This window comes from Protopterus annectens, chromosome 16.part0 (assembly GCF_019279795.1).
Source record: "Protopterus annectens isolate FY-2018-M chromosome 16.part0, PAN1.0, whole genome shotgun sequence".
Classification (NCBI taxonomy): domain Eukaryota; kingdom Metazoa; phylum Chordata; order Ceratodontiformes; family Protopteridae; genus Protopterus; species Protopterus annectens.
In genome coordinates, this window is record NC_056750.1 from 193,620,175 (window position 1) to 193,644,472 (window position 24,298).

The 24,298-nt window shown below is 40.0% G+C and overlaps 1 protein-coding gene across 3 annotated transcripts in view; it reads left to right on the top strand.

The window, feature by feature from the left end:
* Positions 1-24,298, top strand: part of LOC122790299 (cadherin-24-like) — a 2,600,514-nt gene that overhangs the window by 2,037,090 nt on the left and 539,126 nt on the right. The window lies entirely within an intron of this gene.

Sequence of the window (24,298 nt, forward strand, 5' to 3'; positions counted from 1 at the left end):
TCTCCCTTTCTCACTTACACACACACACACACACACACACACACACACACACACACACACACACACACACACACACTCTCTCTCTCTCCTCCCACACATTTTCTGTCACAGATATAAGCACACATACCAAAGTACACACTAAGACATGTACACACACACACACACACACACACACACACACACACACACACACACACACATTCTCTCTCTCTCTCTCCCACACATTTTCCGTCACAGACAGACACAAGCACACATACCAAAGTACACACAAAGACATGCACGCACACACACACACACACACACACACACACACACACACACACACACACACACACATTCTCTCTCTCTCTCTCACACATTTTCTGTCACAGATATAAGCACACATACCAAAGTACACACAAAGACATGTACACACACACACACACACACACACACACACACACACACACACACACACACACACACACACAGTCTCTCTCTCTCTCCCTCCCACACATTTTCCATCACAGACAGACACAAGCACACATACCAAACTACACACAAAGACATGCACACACACACACACACACACACACACACACACACACACACACACACACACACACACACACACACACACACACACACACACATTCTCTCTCTCTCTCTCACACATTTTGTGTCACAGACAGACACAAGCACACATACCAAAGTACACACAAAGACACACACATGCACACACACACACACACACACACACACACACACACACACACACACACACACACACACACACACACACACACACACACATTCTCTCTCTCTCTCTCTCTCTCTCCCTCCCACACATTTTGTGTCACAGACAGACACAAGCACACATACCAAAGTACACACAAAGACATGCACACACACACACACACACACACACACACACACACACACACACACACACACACACACACACACACACACACACACACACACACACACACACACACACTCTCTCTCTCCTCCCTCACATTTTCCGTCACAGACAGACACAAGCACACATACCAAAGTACACACAAAGGCATACACACACACACACACACACACACACACACACACACACACACACACACACACACACACACAAACATTCTCTCTCTCTCTCTCTCTCCCTCCCTCACATTTTCCATCACAGACAGACACAAGCACACATACCAAAGTACACACAAAGACATATACACACACACACACACACACACACACACACACACACACACACACACACACACACACACACACACACTCTATCTCTTTCTCTTGTCTTTTTCTCTTTAGCTTTCCACCTCACTAAGCATAAGTCCTTGTAATTCTCTGAACAGTTTGGGATTGTTTGGATATTTATGTTGAAGACTGGCATATCAGGAGTATTTTTCTATTTTAATTTGTTTTTTAGCAATCACTCTAATGTTTTTAAAAATCTGTAACCGTGTTGGTGTTTTACTACAGTCATTTTTTCCAGGCTTTATCTCTTTGTGACATAAGCTGTTTGGTTTATTTGGTTAACCAAGGTGCAGGGTTTGATTTCATTATTTTTGTATGAAAGAGAGCAAGATTGTTGAGAAAGTTTAGAAGACGTAAATGACTGCTTCATCTAGATGCAAAGTCTTAAGTTTGGTCCAATTAATGAGGGATAAATGAAAGGTAAAGATGTCCTTGTTAAATGGAGGAAGATTGGTACTTGGTTGTATAGGATTGTTTTGTTTATATTAATATTTTGTTTTACTGAAACAGTTGGAAGATTATCACTAACTAAACCAGGGAGGCAGCCTGAGGTGTTATAGATTTATAGTTTGACTGAGAGGAGAGTATTAGGTTAAGTGCAGAGTGTCTGTTACTACCTTTATTGAGTCTGGTGGGTGGGGATGGACTGAGTGAAACTGTTATAGTTGGTAGGACAGTCTGATTTAGTAACTTGTCAATCAATGATTAGATGACCTAGAATAATGCGTCCATGGAGGATATTCTGACTTGTCCAGCAGAAAAAAAAATCTTCTTTTGCTTGGATATTGTTACTTTGAGGTATAAATAATGCTACTATGTATATTCCTCTATGCTAATATTTTTGAGGTGATATCAGTATTACAGAATTGCCATATTGCAGGGAAATAAGTAGATGAAGAGTGAGGTTAAAAGTGTTTTACAGATGATGGGCCCCCTCTTTTTTTTTTCTTCCATCAAGCCTAAGGATATTCTTAACAGGAGGCAGGATTTCTTCATCTTTCATATCTTGTCTTAGACAAGTTTCTGTTACTGTTAACGGATGCTTTGTGCATTTATGTTTAAGAATAGTAAATTAGATGCCATATTAAAAGAAGTGAAAGGAGAAAAGCAGGATAACTTTTGTGATCTGATTATGTTTTGTGGTTCTTTTTTGCCACCTGTATTAGGGTGGAAGTTGCCATTAAGGTTCAGTGGTTCTAGAAAATGATCAGTGAAGTCTAACCATTTAAATGGATGTTTAATTATTGTGCAAGTTTTTGGAGAATGAGGCTGTAATTCACATATCTAATTTTAAATAGGTCAGTGTTTGTCTAGTGATAGAGATGTGGTGATATGATTTGAGAATTTTATTTGGGATTGAGAGAGTTTGTGGGAGAAATAAAACTGGTTGGAAGGGGTGAGAGATAGGATGTAAAGTGGCTTAACAGTGACAGGAAAACAAATGAAGGTAGTGCAAATGCTCATTTTAGGGAAGTGAATAGTAGGAAAGAGCCATGATAAAATGTCAAAAAAGTGAAAGTAGGTTCTAGAACGCACTCAGGTAAAGATTTCTATAACAAGAAAGGATGGAGGATGTGCTAGGGAGGCGAAAGGTTGCAGTTAATTAGATAAGCTTATTGGATAGCATGAGTGTTAGGTAACTGAATGGAAGGATGCTGCACAGGACTGAAGCTGATTGGCTAAGTATGATTAGGTAGGTGGTCTTAGATAAAATAAACGTAGAGAAGGTGGAGATGGGTGAGAACTGGGGGGGTAAGACACCCTTTTGGAGGGAGCCCGAGTAGAGCAAGGGATGCATGGAGCAGGACAGACCTGAGCCTAGCATGTTTTTAAGTATTACAAACCATTAGTTTCATCAATCAACTCCTAGGTGAGTGTTAACCATGTAATTATAGAGAAAAATAACAGAACAGAGAGCAGTGTGTCATAGAGATGGACAGGAAAGAGCCAGGTTCAAGAGTGCACTTCGGTCAGAGTTCAGTTCGGGAAGGGTAAGAGTTGGATATATGACAGACAGGATACAAGATACTGTTTCTAAATCAGCACCACAGGTTGTCAGTGTGGTTCGGCCTTCATTGAAAGGAAGAGTAGCAGTATATGTTTATGTTTCATGGGTAAGAAAGCCATACCTATCCAGATATAATGGCTTTATGTTAACTACATTAATGCACAGTGTCCTATCTTTAACAGTAGCGCTGATGGCAAACTCAGTGGTGCAGATGGCTTTAGCAGCTTACCGAGTGGCACCCAGAAGTGTCAGTCTATGTATTGTCTGCACAGAGCAAGAATTAATGCATGCTGTAAACCCTCCTAGCAGAAGAAAGATACTTTTTGCAGAATGACAGGCAAATCTATAACTTATGATACGGCATGGAAGGAGAAACATTGCAAGCCTACTAAAGAAATAAAGATGTTGAGGTGAACAAAAATATGTGCATATTTTAAATAAACAAAAATTATACCTTGTTTAATTTCACAATCTGTCAGTTAAGACTTTTTTAAACATACTTACTTACAGTTAAACCTTATTTCATTAAAGTTTGGATAAAACAGTCCAGTATAATTTTGGTATACCTGACTTATATGATAATATTGCTTTATATTATTCAGATGCAAATTTAATTAGATGTGTATTTGTTTATTAACATTAAAGTAACAATTTAATAATGCTAACAGTTTTTTACATTTTAATTCTGCCGTTTTATGACATTTTGTAGGTATAAACTGTCTAATACTTCAGCAATTAAACTTATAAATCTAGATTATGTTTGCAAATAGTTTCATCTGCTGAAAAAAATGTTCCTTTTAAGCAATTAAAGCAACATAAAATGCCACTTCTTTCCACTTTCTGCATGATCATCTCATAAGATCTTTCAGTAAAATGTGGTATAATCAAATTAGGGAATATAGAAATAACCATTATTTAAAAAATAGAGTATCTATTTACAAAGTTTTTAAAATATTCACTGTTGTATTTATACAATGTGAGTATGTATGACTTGGGATTCAGAAGTATAATTATTATTCTAAGACATATAACTTTTTTGCTAACTATTGTGAAAGGTATACTCTTGTATGTTAAAATTCTTATCACTAAATATTCCTTTATGTTTCTGTTTCCAGTTTGCAAAACAGAGTATATCTAGCCTATAAACATTAATTTTAATATAGTTTCCAAAAATATGATTCTAGTTCTGGAACTTCGGTGCCAACTTTATCCCATGACCTAATATAATGCTTAATGGTTGCACAATCTATGTTTGGATGTTTAAAACACTTACATGATTCTTATTTTGTATTAATTAAGTTCTTAACTGTTATAAATCCCTTTTCCCTCAGTAGTTTAAAATGTTCATGTCTCATTATTTTTTCATCATTGCAGAGCATCTAAAGGTGTTGCTTAAAGGTTGGCTATCTTGGATGAAATCCTTTAAATATTTTTTTAATGTATCAATATGCTTTTTTCTGTTTTGTAGCCTAACAATTTAGTAGAAACATAGTTATATAGCAAACACCAGGCTGTAATTCTAACAGCCTTCATAGGCATAATGCGTGACTTTTGACTTATCCTATCTAATTATGGGAAAGGTCAGTTGTATAACTGTACTTGCATAGTAGGTCTTGTGCTCATAGGTAGGTACTAGGCTATTGGCCCAAGGGCCTATATAAGCCTAGCCAAAAAGAAACCCTGGCTTTCGCCACCCAAGAAAATTATTTTCCTGTGCTCCTGTCGAGCAGAGTCCCAAAGGTGATCCCCGGGGTGAATTTCCTATTTCCCATCCAATCATCAAAATTGTTCTTGAAGAGTGCTAATGAGGAGCTTTGTTTGATATAGATTGGTAGTTTTTCCAGAGTATCGGAAGTCTCTGGGACAGGAATCTATCCCTCCAGCATGTTCTGGTTATTGTAGTGACAAGGTTTAGGTCCCTAGAGCTTGTAGCTCAGAGGGATTGGGATTTCTTTAAGTGGAGCATGACCAACAACTGTAGGTTTAACATAGCTTTGTATGTTAGGCAGAGATATGCAACGGAGTGAAGCTGGAGTTTTATGAGATGGTCTGTGTAGGGCATCTGTTTGAGGCCAGTAATTCTCTTTGTGAGATATTTCTGCGGCCTTTTCAGTTGTTGTAGATGTCTTGTGAGGTACATACCAAAAGGGGCATTGTACTCTATAATGGGTCTAATGAGTGACGAGTAGAAGGGAACAATGACCTTTTTTTTCCTGGATGAGAAACCTTTTGTGATGAGGTGTGCCACGTAGCAGGATTTCCTGACTGCTGTGGCGATGTGATTATCAAAGGAGAGATTACTGTCTACCTGTGTCCCAAGGTCTCTTATCACACTTTTGGTGTTAAGTAGACTACCACTTATGTGGTAGCTCATGGGTACAGAGTTATTACCAAAAGGGTTGACAATGCACACCTTTGACACCAGGCATCTGTCTTCGTGAGGCCCTTTTGTAGGATGTCCACATCGTTAGCAATTTTGATTATGGCCCCTAGTTTGCAGTCATCTGTGAACTTCATTAGCCAAAGATTCTGTGTTAGCCTGTACTTCAGAAAAGTAGATACCAAACAGGAGAGGACCCAGGACTGAACCCTGTGGTACTCCACTTGTCTGAAGTCGGATTTGGAGTCTACAGCTTTCACAGTGTGGGTTCTGTCAGTGAGCCAGTTGGCAACCCATCTTGTGACATTGGGATTTATACCTAGTTTAGAGAGTTTATTTATAATTCCAGAGTGAGGGATAGTGTGAAAAGCCTTGGCAAGATCTAGATAGGCTGTGTGAACTACCTTACCCTTGTCTACAGCTTTGGTGACTACTTCAAAGAAGTCTATCAGGTTTAGGAGATATGATCTGCCTTTTACAAACCCGAACTGGGTAGGGTCCAGAGTTTGGAGATTACCAATGTCTTTGTGTATAACATCCATGAAGATACGTTCCATGGCCTTGCAGACCAGGCTCGTTAGGCTAATAGGCAGTAGTTCCCAGGGTCTGCGGTGGCTCCCCCTTTGTGGAGTGGGATAACTGTTGCTGTGAGCTATTCAGTGGGTGCAAAGCCTGAGGTGAGGCTATGATTGAACATGGTGCTTAGGTGGGATGCCAGTTCATTCTGCAGCTCATGTAGAACACAATCTGGGATGTTCTCAGGTTCCATGGATGCTGTGTTCTTAGCTTTGAAGAGTGTATTTTTTACCTGTGCAGCCATGATTACAGGAACTTTGTATTCTTCCGGTATAGAGATGGGCCCTGTAGAGGGTGAGAGGGGTGTAAAGTTAGCACTGAACCTATCTGCCAGGATGTTGGCAATATCTGTTGGTTCTGTATATTTAGTGCCATTGTGCTGTAACTCAGAGCAAATCTTGAGTGTTGCCATTGAGATTCTTGACATAGCTATAGAATGCTTTGTGGTTGTGTTTAGAATCAGTGGCGATTTTGTTTTCGTAACTAGTTTTGGAGGATTTTATGAGGGATCTCAGCTTCTTACTGAGGCTGACCAGGGAGTTCCTCCAATCATGGGATTTTACTCTTTTTTTGCAACAGTTTCTTTCTTCTGTTGTAGAGTTTGTTTATGGCAGGGGGCCACCAGATTGGCTTCCTTTTTTTGGAGGATAGCATCTTGGTTCTGTTAGGGATAGCATGATCCATGCACTCATGTAAGTGCTTATAAAGTGCATTTTTTAGGATTCAGCAGTCATACCTCTATTGTCTGTCTGCATGGGTGTCGTGAAGTTTGCCACTTCTGTCTTAAGAAGCGTGAAGTTGGCTTTGGAGAAATTTTTTACAGTGGTTTCCCTAATGGGGGTGGAGGTGGGATGTGGATGTCTAGGGTGAATAGCTTGTGGTCAGATCTGACCAATGAGGAATCTGACCAACGAGGAATTGACCTCTGGTGTGGAACTCCGGTTGCCCATGTTGGTAATGACCAGGTCTAGGATATTGCTGTCCCTGGTGGGGGTGTGGATAAGTTGATCCAAGGCATTGGAATGTATGAATTCCAGAAAACATTGAGCAAAAGAATTGGTACATGAGTAGTTTTCCCAGTTAATGGTGGGGTAGTTGAAATCGCTCAGGTTCAGTGCAAACTCCCCCCCTCCCCCCCAAAAGGAGATATCTATACCAGAGAGGAGCCCCAAACATCTCCATCTCCAAGCCCCAGGTGAGAACTGCTCAAAAAAAAAAAACACAGCATCCACTGGACTGTGTCCTGTCTGCTGTGTGTGTGAACTCACTCAATGATGAATTAACCCGCAGTTAGGGCTGTTTAATCTTATCTCAGCATCACCTCAGGATAGCATCAAAGGGAGGCGCGCGGCGACTGTGGTCCACTCTCTCAAGCGCACCGAATTCCGACCCCCACCGTTTACGTACCCCTGAGGCTTGACAAGCCTATATCTGCAGTAGGCATAAGGAGGATCATAATGAATTCATAACATAGACATAGGGAATTGCTGGACTTTGAGATCCACTTTGTTTTGTCTTTGTCAAACTTGCCCTTTTAAACTTGGTTGACTTTTTACAGTCACCAACAGTCACCAAGGCCAGATGAGGTCTAGGCAGTCCATACAGCCTACCTCACCTGGCAAAAGGGCCCCCCACATAAAACACATCTCTCTTGAATCAAAACCATGACGGCATGCCCACACATAACACAGTGACAGATGGGGTAACTAAAGGAGTAAGTAACAGGGTCCACAGACTCAAAGCCTGTCAGACCTGGTGGTACATGTCGTACAAGTCCCCACAGGGTCTCTCCTCCTGTTCAGCATCTGTTCTTTCTCTACTTTTCTGAAGTACAAGCAAGGTTAAAGAGCTGACAACAGGCAAACTTGGCAACTGACTGAAAACTGTTGCCATAGACGAAAACACTTCAGACAAATTCAGAAGAAGACACAGATATATGCCAGGTGCCCCCACCTATGCAGAGCCATGGCCCCAAGCATGCATAGCCATGAAATAGTCATAAAAGCCGGGACTAAACAATACTACTTATAGCACTAATAATTGAAATCCACACTCAGAAGTCATCCAGGTTGACAGACCCAGGCAGACACTAGCCATGTTTCAAGATTTGACACTCATGTTGCTTGCAAGTAGTCAGGAAAACCTTCTACATTGCCCACCTGATCATGAAGGGATTCACATCTAGAATTAAGGTCATCGATCCCCTAGTACTCATCACTCATTTGTACCTATGATAGTCAGAATGCCCAGCATCAAAGGCCCCCAAAGTTCCTCACAGCTGAGCAAAGGCCCCACACAGAGGATAAAGCTGGAAAGGATATCAAAATCAAAATTATGTATCATAAAGTTTTCTAGAAAGACCTCTTCTCACCGCCCACCCAGAGACTGCTCAGAGGTGACCTGTGCCTACCATATCCCACCAGGTGACATTATATGGCCATTAAAAACTCAAAAAATAAAGAAAGATAAGATGGATGGGAGACTTAAACTTTCAGGAGACACCTATGTGTGGGAGGACATGGAGGGACACACTCATCAGAGAGAGCTGGCTCCTATGCTGAACAAAATCCCGGTACATGTGAGGCAGAGCAATAAATGGCCTTGTTCAAGGCTCTTCACTGCTGGATGGGATACCGCAGATATACCTTCAGCAGAGTTTTTTTCAAGATAAAGGGGCAAATTTATTAGGGTGTGGTCAACATGCACTAAATAAAGGTAAATTTGTTCCAGTTGTAATGCTCCCTAGCTATCCATTAGTAACTGATGTTCAAGAGAAATCATTTTAGTGGGACATGTACTTCTAGGTCTACCTTGTAGGCTTTCCTTACATATTTATTTATTTATTTATTTTTTTTTTATTTGTATTCATTTGCATTTGTTAACTGAGAAGATCTGAAAGGATATAACCCATTTTCACTGTCTGGAATAAAAAACATGTAAATCATTATTAAAACTAATAGATTGACCATGCAGGACTGTTGAGCACTTTCATCTTAATGAAAGACTCTTCTTTGAGCTTGCCAATTGGATTGGAATGATGAATCATTGCTCAAAGTGTTGTTTTTCTGTCTGTACTTCCGATTCACTATTCTCTGGAACTTCTGGTATGGCATTCTGATAAAAAAAAAATCAGATCCATTACTGAATGAATTAGAAGGAGGTGATTGGGGGAGAATTGTTTAAGTGATTCAAAGTCTCTTTCTGTTTTTTGTCAGATAAAAATGGGACATCTTCTGAGTGTGGTATATAAAACTTTGCCCAGAGTTAGGAACAGTTAACAGTTTACAGTGGGAATATGGAAAGTCCAAATTGTTTTGGTGTTCTACTCTATTGCTCATACACTTTATTATGTAGAAGCCCCGATGCATGAGTGATAACTTTAAAGTACAAAGCAACAGTTACCATTTTCCAGAGATAGTAAACAAATCAGGGAAATTATATGTTAACATGGCAATGTTTTGATCGCATTGATGGTCTTTCTAGTAAGGTGGATGCTGAACTTATTTTTATTATAAGGGTGGCATGAATATTAAGGGTTCCAGTTAGAAACTTGGCCACTTAGGTTGTCGAACGTCGAAATGCAGACACCTAAACAGCAAAAGCTTAAAATCATGAAAGGCCACCTACGCAAATTCTTTCCTTGGGAAAGAATTTGCTTCACCGTTATCGAGGATTTGCCTTTTCCCCAATGTAGAGTGATCTCGGAGTTAGTATACTTAGGGGTGTAGGGGTACAGCCCCCCACATCGGGGATGTGGGGGGTGAAGCCCCCCACTATGTTAGGATCTGGAAGTTTATTTTAGTTTGCGGCAGCCTAGTGAATTCTTTCCCAAGGAAAGAATTTGCGTATGTGACCATTCGCTATTTTAAGCTTTTGCCTTTTAGGTGTCGATGTTTAGGCGTTCGACAACCTAAGTGGTTACGCTTGTAATATAGACCCAATATTAAGGCCTGCAAAGAGTGGGCTTATATATATCAAACTTAAGTATTTTTTATTAATTGAGACAGTGCTGGTTTGGTGTATCTTGGAACATGTACCTCGTGTTGATATTACTTTGCAGATAAGACTGAGAAAAGGCTGAGGCCATGATATAAGATAAATGATAGCAACAAAGCTGTCGCAAAATACAGTCTTGTTTCTTCAAATTGTAATGTTTCTCCAATTTTTAATAAGGTTTTTTTGTTAAGGAAGGTTCAGCTTTGGGATAGAAGGTGTGACTGTCAAAATAATTTACTTGAACAAAAATCAAAACAAAAAAAAAACAACAATTTTGGCAACTGGAACTAACTGCTGATCTACTGCCTGAGTTAAATGATTATGTGTCCATTTTAATGCCATAGCTTGACAGATACTCTATAAACATTTCATTCTCTGTGTGTTTCGTTATTCTGATGAAAGTGCTCAATAAACTCGATAGTGAATTTGTTCTACATATTCAGATTGCTATTTTTAATGTGTGTGTGTGTGTGTCTGTGTGTGTGTGCATGGTGGAATGCAGAAGTCCAGGAAGTCATCAAAAGAAAGAAGTGCAAGAAAAAGTAGAACATAGAAAAGATGGACCTGACTACGAAGGCATAATGGTTGATTAGAAAACAGGCTAAGAAAGGAGTTGCAGTAGCAAAGAACTGGGCATCAGAGGCACCAGTGTCTGGAAAGTGACTCTGTAATGGCATTACCTGGGTTTGTCTTTTTATTGTTCTATTGTAGTCATGGAAACAGGCTGCCTAATCAAAGCATGAAAAAATGGCACAGGAAATAAGAATGCCCACCCAACCTCCCTTTTTCTGGCTTGTAATTTAAATGTGGTGTTTTTTGCAGTTGCCCGGCCCCACTCTAGATTTGATCTGGGACATCCCCCAGTCCCATTTCTTTACCACATTCTACCTAATAAACTCCTTCTGCACTTGCTTTTAGTCCTTTTTAATTTAATTGCATTTCTAAACTGTGTTTGGTCTAATATTGCTGCATACTCAAGTGTGCTAGCTTGCACTGCATGTGAATTGTTTTACTGCAGTTTAAGCTACATTTCTGAAAAAAAAAATAAATAAATATAAAGATATATATATATATATATATATATATATATGTATATATATATATATATATATATATATATATATATATGTATACTGTATGCCTGTTTCCTACCTTTCCTGTAACTAGTGTAGTCCAGATACAGAGTTGCTGTATCCAGGACTGTATGTAAGCTTCTGAGCTCCCCAAGCCTCTCTGTGTTGGAGGGAAGTTTTGTAGCTTATTAGTGGGAGTGGTAAGCACTAACTAACCTGTCTGCCACATAAGGAGTGGTTCTAGCCCAGAAATTGTAGTTATTCTCCATTTGGGCAATCTTTTCCATCTCTCTCAATTTTCTGATTTAAAAGCTTGCATTTGCACTTGTTTCTGTCCTGTAACTCATCTAGTGCAGATACAGATTCTTAGTTTTAGCACTTAAATTTGCTTATTCGTGCTTAGCACTTGTTCAGAACTTGCAAGCACTAAATAAGCTACTAATTACTATAGCACTCAACCTTCCTCATTACCTAGAGAAAAATAGTTTTTGTACTTACTTTTCTCACTGGCATTGAGAAAAACAGCTCGTGTACTCACTTTCCTCACTTATCTAGAGGAAAATAGTTTTTTATTCAGGCATGTCCAAGGGGCAGCTCCCAGTGTTCTCTCCTGTCTATCTGATGAATCTGGGCATCTGTAGAAATTTCCTCATGTACACAGACAACCCTCTCCCCCTACCACCCAACACTACAACCTGTGAGAGATGTACTTATCTAGCCAAACTGGAGGTAAAGCTCTCTCCAACCAAGACTGAACTTGAGAGTCAAGAGAAGGTAAAAATTTGCACCACACCACACTCATCACCAAAATCCACATACAGTAACACAAAAACATTTGTGGAGGCTCTCAGTAATCATCTGTTTAAGCAACAGAGACCTCCAAAGCAGAAACGCAAGCAACCTCCATCCCTCAACACAACCCAAATGACACATAGCCCACAGACTCAGTGTGCCACTCAAAGACAGCCAATAAGGCAAAACAATGTACCCAACACACTAGTCATAGGTGACTTCATAGTCAGGCACACTGATGTCCCACTCACCAGGCTAAACAAGGAGAAGGTTACTGTCAGCAGCCTGTTGGGTGCCAGGACCCACCACCTAACCCACACACTCAGGTCACTCCACAACAAGTACAAATATGACTCTGTCATCGTCCATGTTGGTGTGAAAGACCTGAGACGTACCTCCCTGGACTACATGAAAAGAGACATGGAAGAGCTCTTCGATCTTGTAGCCCAGGCAGGTATGACCCTAGCCCTGAGTAGCATTCTGCCATCACCCAGAATGATACCACAGTACAAGGACAAAATGATTGACTTCAACAATTGGCTAAGCTTCTGGTGTCATTCTAGGGGGATCCAATATCTGTCTGCTTGGGATGACATGGTCGACAGACCATGATGCTTTACCAGAGATGGCCTGCACCTGTCGCCCCTGGGATTCCGGATACTGGCTAAGGCTCCTGCTACCCCTATAGTGCCTTTTTTAGGCAAGGTTCAAATGACAAATTCACCACCATAACAGGAACAGGCAAGCAAAAACTGAGGGTAATGCTATTCAGTGCTAGAAGACTAAATCTCAAAATGCACTCACTCGAGGCATCGATATCTGTGCAGTGACTGAGACCTGGTTCAAGGCTCCAGAGAGCACCCCTGCACTACCAGGCTATAACTCATACCACACTTCTTGGCCTTGTAACCTGGACTGAAACACAAAAGGTGGAGGTATGTCCATATTCATTAAGGATATCCACACCTCCAGGCTAGTTGCTCAGCATAATGCATCCGAGGTTATCCAAGTGCAACTAACTGTGGGCAAAACTGCAATCCAAATTGTAGCTTGCTACAGATCGCCCACCATGCCCCAGGATTCCCACTCCTCTTTTCTTGATGTACTGGAAAATATTAGGGTTCAACCAAACACCCTAATAATGGGCGACTTCAACTACCCCACCATTAACTGGGAAAACTACTTGTGTACCAACTCCTTAGCTCAATGCTTTCTGGTATTCATAAACTCCAATACTCTGGATCAACCTATCTACACCCCCACCAGGGGCACCAATATCCTAGACCTAGTCAATACCAGCAAGAGTGACCGGTGTTCCACACCTGAAGTCAACTCCTCATTGGTCCGATCCGACCATAAGCTAACCACCCTTGATATCCACATCCCACCCCCACCCCCCATTAAGGAAACAATGGTAAAAAATGTCTCCAAAGCCAACTTCATGCTTCCTAAGACAGAAGTGGTGAACTTCATGACACCCATGCAGATGGACAATACAGTTACAACTGCTGAATCCTACACAAATGCACTCTATAAGCACTTACACGAGTGCATGGATCATGCTATCCTAAACTGAACCAAGATGCTATACTCCAAAAAAGGAAGCCAATCTGGTGTTCCCTGCCATAGACAAACTGTACAACAGAAGGAAGAAACTGTTGCAAAAGAGAGTAAAATCTCTTGAGTAGAGGAGCTCCCTGGTCAGCCTCAGTAAGACACTGAGATCCCTTATAAAATCCTCCAAAGCTAGCTACAAAAACAAAATCGCCACTAATTCTAAGGAAAACCACAAAGCATTCTATAGCTATGTTAAGAATCGCGATAGCAACACCCAGATCTGCTCCGAGTTACAGCACAACGGCATGAACATTACAGAACCAACTGATATTGGCAACATCCTGGCAGATAGGTTCAGTGCTAACTTTACCCCTCCCTCACCCCCTAAAGGGCCCATATCTATACAGGAAGAATGCAGAGTCCCTGTAATCACAACTACGCAGGTAAAAGCTGCACTCTCTAAAGCCAAAAACACAGCATCCATGGGACCGGACAACATCCCAGGCTGCATTTTGCACGACCTTCAGAACGAACTGGATCCCCACCTAAGAACTATGTTCAATAATAGCCTCACATCAGGCTTTGTGCCCACTGAATGGTGCACAGCAACAGTTATCCCACTCCACAAAGGGGAAGCCATCACTGATCCTGTGAACTATCGTCCTATTAGCCTGATCTGCAAGGCCATGGAACGTATCATCATGTAACTCATAAACAAAGACATTGGTAACCTCCAAACTCTGGATCCCACCCAGTTTGGGTTTGTGAAAGGCAGATCATGCCTTCTGACCCTGATTGACTTCTTTGAGGTAGTCACCAAAGCCGTACATGAGGGTAAGGTGGTTCACACAGCCTATCTTGACCTCGTCAACGCTTTCGACACCATCCCCCATTCTGGAATTATAGCTAATCTCACTAAACTAGGTATAAATCCCTACATCACAAGATGGGTTGCCAACTGGCTCACTGACAGAACCCACACTGTAAAAGTTGCAGACTCCAAATTTGACCTCAAACCAGTGACAAGTGGAGTACCACAGGGTTCAGTCCTGGGACCTCTTCTGTTTGGTATCTACTTCTCTGTAGTACAGGCTAACAAAGAAGGCCTCTGGCTAACTAAGTTCGCAGATGACTGCAAACTAGGAGCCATAGACAAGTCCCCAAATGATATGGACATCCTACAGAAGGACCTCACTGAGACAGATGCCTGACGTCAGAGCCATGGCCTCAAGCTCAATGCCAAAAAGTGCAGTGTCATCCCCTTTGGTAAAAACTCTGTACCCATAAGCTACCACACAGGCAGCAATCTACTTAACACCGAATGTGTGATAAGAGACCTTGGGACCCAGGTGGACAGTAGTGTCTCCTTTTATAGTCACATCGCCACAAAAGTCAGGAAGTCCTTCTACGTGGCACACTTCATCATAAAAGGGTTCTCATCCAGGAAAAAAGAGGTCATTGTTCCCCTCTAGTAGTCACTCATTAGACCCATTATAGAGTACAGCGCCCCTTTTGGAATGTACCTCACAAGACATCTGCAGCAGCTGGAAAGGCCACAGAAGTACCTCACAAAGAGGATTACTGGCCTCAAACAAATGCCCTACACTGACCATCTCAAAAAACTCCAGCTTTACTCCGTAGCATATCCCCTGCTCCGAGGTGATCTCTGCCTAACATATAAAGCTATGTTAAACCCAGAGCTGTTGGACATGCTACACCTAAAGAAATTCCAGTCCCCCTGAGCTACATGCTCTAGGGACCTAAACCTTGTCACCACAATAAACAGGACATGCTGGAGGGATAGATTCCTGTCCCTGAGACTTCCCATACTCTGGAAAAGTCTACCCATCTATGTCAAGCAAAGTTCTTCATTAGCACTCTTCAAGAAAAATCTTGATGAGTGGATGAGAAATAGGAAATAAACCCCGGGGATCACTTCTGTGTCTCTGCTTGGCAGTGGCACAGGAAAATAACTTTCTTGGGTGGCGTAAGCCAGGGAACTTTGTCGGCTAGGCTTACATAGGCCTTCGTAACGATAGCCTAGTACCTACCTATGAACCTATGAGTAATCTGTCTACTAATGAGGCTAAATAGCAAATTACTACTACTTCTGAATTGCATTGTAACATAATATTCAGTATTTATTAGGTCTTCAGAGCTAAGGGAGTCATGATCAGAAGGTTAAGATGGGGGCATGATCCTTATTAGTCAGAGATTTTCTCAATTATGGGGTTAACAACAAAATGATAAGCAAGTGGATTTGTTTTCATCCTGCTTCTCTTCTCTTTCATTCTGAGTTTATGATCCACAGTGAAGAAAACCTCGGCAAACAGCTGCTTATCATTTTCCCTGGTTCAGTACTGAGCTACTCACACTGTGAGAGCAATGGTATACCCTTTTTAAAGTTGCTGGTTGCTAATTTGTACTTTTTTTCTTTTTTGTATACTGAAAAAGAAATAAAACATATCAGTCTGGAAAAAGAAACAGTTATACAATTAAAAACAACAGAAACAGGAAAACAACATTGATAAAATACATTCATATAGCACTGTTATACAGAGAAAAGGCCAAGAGTCATTCAGTCACTCACAGATTGGAGTAATTGTGCCAAGTGCAAGGAATAGTTAACTTGCTATGCGTTTATAACTGTACCTGTACTATTTATGCATTGGGTTCATTTACCCTCTCAGTAGGATATGATTATTAACAAAATGTTGATAAAGAAAATAACATTTTTGGGGGGAAGGGTACCTGTATAAGCAACAATTTGAAAACAAAAAGTGCTCATGTAAGTAGTTGGAACCTCACGCAATGTGTTTTGCTGGGATCTAGTAAAAAATCATTGGTGTATAACATACCTGAGGTGCAAATTACAAATATAATACATAAACTCAACAAAGACATAATGTGACAAATTGCTGTGCAAAACAGTAGAAAATTGTTATTTTTGCAGGAAGGTATATACTTGTACCTTCAATGTAGAGCTCACATCACCAGTCTCTGTAAAGACTATTGATGTTGCATAAACTTGCAGTAAAGGAAAAATCTGTAAAAAAAAACATGAAGCTCACCTTTCTTTCTTTTGGGTTTCATGGTCTCACAACAAACTATAACATTTCTAACAAAACAGGTTCCAAAATGCTCTCAAGTTGCTGACATCTAAATAGAATGTTATAGTTGATATATTGTATCATCTAACAGCATAGTGCATGGCCAATTGCAATGCTCGCTTTCAGCTGTAAAGTATCAGATTACAAAGACACATTGCTAACAGTAAGTTATATTTATATCATACGCTTCATTACACACTGCAGGCAAAGCATTATACATTGATATTAGGCAGCTATCCTGCCAGGAGGAATTGGCATTAGAGAGGTTGGAGTTGCAGAAGTATACAAGAGAACATTTCTTGAGAAAAATTTTAAGACAAAAGCCCAGTAAATACAAAAGGAGGAGAGAAAGGTAAGAGATAAACTTGGTAGGTACGAAATTAAGTAACATAAAATGGACAATTGCACTCCCAGTAATTTTTTAAGGTAGCTTTTGAATATTTTCTTGAAAGCAGCCTTAGATGTGACTCAGACTGTAAGTGGAACATAGTTTAGAGGCATAGTAAGAGGAAATGGAGTATTTGCTGACATAGGAAAATAAACCCAGTAGCTGGAGAGTTTATTACCCACCATTGCCAACGGGCATATATCATTTTGTAAGAGATTTCAGGGAAGGGAAGGGTCCTTAGCTTTGTGGTGTCAGCTAACTCTGGGAAAATATCATCAAGACAGAAGCTGTGTGTTGCTGGAATGTTTGAGAATATAGATGCAGATGTAAGGAAATACTGGACTTCATTTTAGTTGCAAGGAGGTAAATACTAGTTTATAAGAGCCAACATCTAATACAAGAGAAGTACTATAGAAGTTTGGGCCTGGTGCTACGGCGGCTATTGGCTGCCTAAAGTAACAGTAAGAAATGGCACATGGGCAGAATTTTGAGGAACACCCAGGAGGATTTCAATAGGCTGTATGTCCCTGAGAGAGAGAGAGATCTCACTGTCATATCCTACTCTGAAGCTATTTTACTGTTAGAAAAATGTTTTGCTTAGTTGAGTGCTGTATGAGTTGTCTGTAAATACATGCTGAGTATTTTACACAGGTGTAATAACAACAGTATTGACCAGAAGCTGTCAGTAAGTGCTTGCTTGGCCAGCTTTATGAAGAAGGATAAAAGTGTCTTTCTTCCACAGTTAGAGAACTTGGAATGCTTAGGTAAAATGATTGATAAAAATCTGATCATGGATATTCGATTACATCAATGAACTTAAGATAATCTCAAGAAAGTCCTTCAATGGAAAGAGAAAAAAGCTGGACTTCTTTAAAGCAATATCCAGGCATATGTAACGGTTACTGGGGAAGTTTGAGGAGGTAACTATACTTGGCAAGGGGGGGTATCCCTATTATGAAGCACAATTAGGGAAAGAGGTAAGGAGGCTGCTTAAATAAAAAAGCGCTTGAAATGTGGTGCCATTGTCAGATAAAGAGGCTGGTTGAAGGCAGGTGTCTGTGTTAAGAAATCTATTAATGTTGAATCATTATGGATGTTCGTGGCTGAAAGTAGATGTTTATTGTTTTTGCTAGCTAGGAGTAAATGTTTGCTTTATTACAGGAGTCTTTAAAATGTATGTAGTGACTGGCAGATTTGAGCTGATGGTAAAGATTCTAGTAGCCATCTCTCTCTGTTCTTGTTTTTTTTGTCTATATTTAAAAAAATACAAGGATTTTACTTTTGTGTGTACTTCTGGGAAGACAGACCATTAAGAGCTGTCAGAAAGACATGACTGATCCATTTTCCTAGAAGTCCAATTTAGGGAGACATTATTCTGAGCAGATGACTTGTTTGAGCAGAGTGTCATGGTCAGATTAATGTCTTTGATCTTTGAGAAGTTTAACTGGTGAGCTTTGAGAGTTAGTTATCAGCATTTGTATTTATGTATGTATGCATGTATATATGTATGTATGTATTTATTTATTTATATTCTTAAGCAGTGTAGAACACTGATCCATGTGGACCTTTTCCAGGTTCAGTCTGAGATTACATGACTTGAAGCAACTATCTGTTGTGCATCGAATCATCTCTGTTCTTTTCAAAGTGGTAGCAAACACATCAGTGTGTCATATATATATATATATATATATATATATATATATATATATATATATAAAACATCTTAACCACATAGTTAGAATGACATTTTACATATAATCGTGAGTGCTTCACAATGTGCCAGAAAGGCTCATCCAGACTCTGCTACACTTTGCTGTGAAAAGGTTAGTAGTTTGTTGTTATTTTTGAAACTTCAAAAGAGACCACAGTCTCTCTGTTTCTGAGTCAGCAGAATTTTTTACCAATCTAATTTCTCTCTACTTTCACTGGCTTATGTGAGTAATCATCAAAAACCATCACTTTGAAATTCTTTCAATCTTACCTTTAAGCATCCCTGTTACTAGCACTTTCTAATAATACCTAAAGATCATCTCTACTTGACTCCAAGTAGACTTTTCTCTATCTGTTAAAATCTCTTTTAAAGTTTTTTTCTAGTCCTCCTCTAGCATGTGATCAGTTGCTAGTGTCCTCTCCTGCTCAGCTGGTGAACCTGGGAATATTGAGGCAATGTTACATTGCTCTCATGTACACACAACTCCTCTCTCCTCTCCCACAACACAAATACATAAACTGGAGGCTGAGCTCTCTCAACATAGGACTGGCAAGACAGTCAGGGAGAGAAGGTTACCCACACACACTATAGACCCAGTCTCACATAGTACCATCACAACCTCAAATCATACACATAAACAAACGCCACCAAAGCAGACACCCAAACAACCACCACCTCAAGGTCACAGTAAGCTGCCTGTCGAGCTAGAATCTGCAGACATTGAGGAGCTCTCTGATTATGTAGCCCAGGCAGGTATGACCCTCCTTAGCAGTATATTGGCTTAAACTCTGGTGTCATTCAAAGGGGGGATGTGTCTGTCTGCCTGGATGACATTGCACCTGTCACCCTGGGATTTCCGGATGTTGCAAGGGCTCTGCCCACCCCATAGTGCCTTTTTAGGCAAGGCTCAAATTCTAAACCTACCACCTAGAACACAAAAAAGGAAAAAACTGTATCCATATTCATCAAAGACACCCACACCTCAAGACTGGTGGAGACCATCCAGGTGCAATTAACCATAGGCAAGACTGCTCTACAAATTAGTTACAGTTACAGGCCCCTCACAAACTCAGGAACCTCACATGGCCTTCCTGAAAACACTAGAGGGATAAATGTATCACCAAACACCATCATACTAGGTGACTTCAATTACTTCCTAATATAGACTGGGAACACTACTCAAAGTTCCTGGAATTCATAAACTCAAATGCCATGGAACAACTAGTCACCATCCCCACAAGAGGAGAAACATACTTGATCTCATCATCACGAACATGGGAGCACAATGTGGTCCTCATCCCACCCCCACCTGAAATCAGGACTGCATGGATAAGGCAATCCCAAGCAAAACAAAGACCAGTCTGGTGGACCCCAGCCATAAACAAACTCTACAACAAAAGGAGGAGCTACTACAAGATGAGAGCAAAATCCTTAAAAGGTAAGACCACCTTGATCTATATAAGTAAAAACTCCCAGATATGCTCAGAACTAGTTCAAAATGATGTGAAGATTACTGATCCTACAGACATTGCCAACATACTGGCTGACAGGTTCAGTGCAAAAAAACACAGCATCCATGGGACCTGATGGTGTGACAGCTGTTTAATCATAGTCTTACCTCTACTGTGGTCCCACTTCACAAAGGCGGTGCTCTCACCACCCCCTTAATTACGGCCATTAGCTTGACAAAGCCTATCTGCAAAAAAAGCCATGAGGATCATAATGGACCTCATAAATAAAGACATAGGGAATTTGCAGACTTTGGATCCATCCCAGTTTGGCTTTGTCAAAGGCAGATCATGCCTTCTAAACTTGGTTGACTTTTTGAAACAGTCACCAAAGCCATTGATGAGGAAAGGCAGTCCATATCATTGAAAAACTCATCAGTGACAGAACCCACAGGGTCAGAGTTGCTGGCGCCATGTCAGACTCAAAGCCTGTCACAAGTGGTGTACCACAGGGCTAAGTCCTGGGCCACCTTTTGTTTGGCATCTACTTTTCAGTACAAGCAAACACAGACAAAGTTTGCAGATGACTGCAAACTGGGTGCCATAGTAGAAAAACACATCTGACACAGATATCCTAAGTTAAATGCCAAAAATGCATAGTCATACCCTTGGAAAAAACAAGGTTCCATGTAGCTAAAGTAGTTAGGAAGACCTTCTACATTGCCCACCTTATCATGAAGGATTCTCATCTAGGATCAGGGAGGGTCATGTCTCTCCTCTCCCCATTCGGAATGTATCGACCCGACACTTTGCAGCAGCTGGAGAGCCCACAAAGTTCACCAAAAGGATAAAGGGTCTCAAACATCTGTCCTATGCTGCCCCGACTGAGAACTCCAGCTCACCTTTGCCTAACATACAAGGCCATGTCAAACCCAGATTTGATGAATAAAGACTCCCTATGCTGTGAATAAAAATCCCGTATATGTGGAGGCAGAGCACACTGCCTTGTTCAAGATAAATCGGTATAGTTCCCCATACTAAAGGGGTGGCGTAGTACAAAAACTATGGGCTAGCTGTAAAATAAATGCGGGATAGCCTAGATAGTATGAACCTATGAACCTATGAACCTATGTGATAGACAGCTCTGCATGGTATATACAGTACCCTGTATGGGTCTATATTAGATGATCAAACTTTCTAAAGTTCGACTGTCATATGGTCAACGCCATATAATTGAATTTTTGAAAGATGTGATCTCTGTACAGCACGGAATGAGAAGATTTCCTTTTTCTGCACTGTCTTGCGATCTCAGAGGTTGTATATTTAAAGAGTGGGGGGTGTGGGGGCACAGCCCCCCATCTGGGGCATGTAGGGGGCTTTCCCCCCTGCTTAAAACATTCAGGTAATTTATTTGTGTAGTTTATTTTTTTTCTTAGATTTTCGAACTTTTAAAAGTTCGATTATATCGTGTCGACCATATAACAGTCGAACTTTTGAAAGTTCGATTATCTAATATAGACCCCCATACCAGTATAGTTAGAACAAAATAATGTTTCTAATAATGAGTCTATAATTCATTATAGTTTCTAATAATAGGAGCATAATTTAGCCAATAAGCAAAAACAGGACAGCAATCTCTGTAGAAGTAAGGCATTACTCATATGGAAGAAATATTATTCAGTGGGGGAAAAAGTATCCAATCTCGTGTACCTTCCTCACTGGAGATTTTAGCATGTTGATATCATTACTAGTGAGTTGTATATAACCACAGGGTTGATTTAAATAAAGCAAATACTGGCCCAGAGCAGTTCTAGAGTTGTTGTTAAAGTCTCCCATAATAAGCAGCTTTTCCTTTGCAAGGGTAGATAGCCAAAAATAAATATCTTCAGCTGCCTCTTTAGAGGAATCTGGAGGAATATAGCCACACCCTGTGACCATTTCTTTTGCATAACTGACTTTAACATAAGTAAAGATGGAGTTATGCTAGTTGGTATCAGTAAGATGAAGGTGAGAGAAATGGAGCAACACATTGCAACCTCTCTGGCCCATTTGTGCTTTACGTGAGATGTGTATAGATGACAGCTCTGGGGAAGAATTCAGCGTAATTTATGAGTGGCTTAAACCACATCTCAGTAATGGCAAATAGTTCTATTCTGCAGTAATATTTGTAGTTGAATAGCAGACTTAATTCATTATACGCATCATACACATTTAAATATACCATTTCAGACCAGTGGAAGACCTCAAAATAGGGTCGATGAAATCAGAAAGAACAGAGCTGTCAGGGCAGCTAGGGTTTGTTTGAACATCACCAAAGGTTAAAATGATATTGTGGACAGTATCATTCTTAAGTTTTGTAAAAGTTTTAAATAGAAAGCATTAGTGAGAACACCTTTAGCATGTCTATTAAGAAAACTAGTGAATGCCCAATATGAATACATTTTAGGAACATAAAGCTTTCTTAATGGCATGTATTAGGAGAAAGTATGGAATTCCTGCTTTAGAACAATTTTTTAATGGATATCTGAGTGTGGGGAAGTAAATCCATGTAGTCAGAAGCTGATAATTAGAATGAACAGTTGCAATATGGTATAAAGGCATTAAAAGGGTTAACTCCCAAATACCCAACAGCTAATATTACCTAGGGCTCTTTGGACACTGTGTGACCATGGAGGACTGGTTTGCAGTATTCTCTGGCTGGGTATAAAAGACACTCGCTGTAAAGGTACTGACAGTGACTTATGGATTAATGCCACTTTTCTAGCCACTGTTCCATAAATGAACCAAATATAATAACATTAAGATGACAGGAAGAAAACAACATTATCTAATTGGGATCTAAATGCAAAAGTTCCTGAATTTTAAATATCTTAAACAATTCTGATACTTCATGGTGACACACCGGAAATGATGTATTCTCTGTCCTGAATATTATCAGTGAACAAGGACTGTTTTGCTTTTGCTAATACAAGAACACATTTCCCTATCAGTAGGATTTACAATTCCTTGCAGTGCAAAATAAAATGCTTTTAACTTTCATTTGTCAGTTGTCACTCTGGCAATGCATTCAGACTGACAGGGCTTCTATTTCATTTATCATTCTCACTTTTCTGCTCTTCAGTTGTCTTCTGCTAGCCAGCCATGGAAATAGGTTCCAATGGGCAAAATATTATTCTGCATTGTCCTTCTCATATATGAATCAGTTTTTCTTTTTTATGTTAATAAGATAAGTTTAGATGCTTTTGATTATATCATGATATTTTTTTCTGTTTATTAAATGGTTTGCAAAATGCATCCCATTGTTCATGATATTAATTCCATTTTATTCCCATAATTACAGGATTGGCATGAAAGTAAAGAACCCAGCTATGCACAGTTTAAACATATGTAACATAATGTATCAATTTACATTTATTTATTTGCGAGGACATCAGTGACAGAGAAGGACAATGCTCAGATGAAGCTGAAACAGAATTTAGAGAGTAGAAAGATATTAAGCAGACATGGAAACATAGAGCACTGTGTGGTCATTTCAAGGATTTTTGAGAACAGTTTAGAGCCTTAGAATTTTCAGGGTGCCTGAAGTACAAAATCTGTTTTGGCTTCATTAACTTTTATGTTCCTGTTCATTTAGTAAAACATAATCTAAAGCATTAAGGAACTCTATAGAAACAGAAAATGAGGTTGCTACATGAATCTGCTTTCTAGCTTGCTTGCAGGCTTTGTGTAAAAGGACCACCGTGAGTGCCTACTGTAGTATAAATGATTTATGAAACATTACATGATTTGTATATCACTGCTACTTTTTCCAGAGCTTCTACAATAACCAGCAGCACTTCCCTGTGAATTATCAGCATCTTTGGAATATTATCATAAACTAACATCACCATCTCCATAATTTTTATCCTCCACTCTAAGTTAAGACATGTTTTGAAGACTGATTTTTTTTTCAAAAAAGGAAGACATTTTGCAGATGATTTTCAGATTATCTATGCTGGTTGTCTTGCCCGA